This window comes from Buceros rhinoceros, unplaced genomic scaffold (genome assembly GCF_000710305.1).
Source record: "Buceros rhinoceros silvestris isolate BGI_N320 unplaced genomic scaffold, ASM71030v1 scaffold3741, whole genome shotgun sequence".
NCBI lineage: Eukaryota > Metazoa > Chordata > Aves > Bucerotiformes > Bucerotidae > Buceros > Buceros rhinoceros.
Window position 1 is genome coordinate 387 of NW_010394653.1, and position 1,229 is coordinate 1,615.

Sequence of the window (1,229 nt, forward strand, 5' to 3'; positions counted from 1 at the left end):
GAATTGCAGCAGGTCAGGAACCTTCACCTGTGCCACAACCTCCTTTTCATCACGGAGGTGGAAGAACAGTGGGAGCCGGCTCTGATGCCCGAGCGCCTGAAGTGGCTTTTCTGCTGCCTTCTCTACAACCACCATCACGTCAAAGAAGGGGCAAATGGACAGCTGCTGCACATATTTGTCCTGGTGGAAAGGAAGAGGGCAAGAGCTCAGCACCAGCTGCTCCAGGCCCACCTGGCCATGGGTTTGAAAATCCACAGGGCACAAAATTTCCTGGCAGCACACAGCACCTGTGGTGGGGGGGGTCACAAAGCCTTACGTGGTCAAAGAGTGACAGGAGCCTCTCAGCCAGCCTCAGTGCTTGTCACAGGGGTCAGAAATACCCCAGTGCCTGTCTGTCTGTTTTAAGGTCCAGAGACCTTTTCTGCTCCATGAGGGCACTGAAGCTGCACACAGAGCTCATAGAGAAGAGCTGTCCTGTGGTCAGTGTGAGGCCAGGAGCCACCCAGCCTTTCTGCAGGCTCAGGTGACCCCAGTGATGGAGGGAGCTCCTGGAATCAGCTCTCTCCAGAGCTTCAGCAGCACAGCCAGCCACTGCCTCAGAGAGAGCACAGCCTCCTACACACCCCGTGGAGCTGGTTCAGGAGCACCTGCAACCTGGATCTGGAGGCACAAATTCCCTCTGCAGTTCTCAGCAGGATGAGGGTCTCAGCCGCCAGGTTGGAGATTGAGGGCCTGGGGTCATCTCTCATGTCTTGGAGGGTTGAACAGCATGGAACAGAGCTGCAGTCAGAGTCTGGGTTTGCAGGGACCCCAGGAACCCCTTCTGCCTGGCCACCCCACCCAGCTCTTTCCATGGTTGGGAGGGAGCAGGGCCCAACGGGATCACCCAGAAGGTGCTAGCCATGGATATCCCCTATGCCCCTGAAACCTCTTGCTGCTCTGCCCACATTGTCCCTTGTCTGTGCAGGGAGCAGAGCCCTCCCCAGCCAGGGCAGGGATCACATCTCGCTGCCCAGGGTCTTTCCTCCTCCCCACCAGCCCCTGCAGGTGCCCCACTGCCCTCACTCACCTTCATAGATGACCTGGAGCTTTTCCCGCTCACATGCTGTCCAGCGAGCTCTAGCGTCACACAGCCTGAGTCCGGGATGGGAGGTGCTGGTGGTAGGAAGCCCTGCGGTCGCCCCAGCCCCCCATTGTCCTCGAGGCTCCACAGCCACAAGGCAGATTCC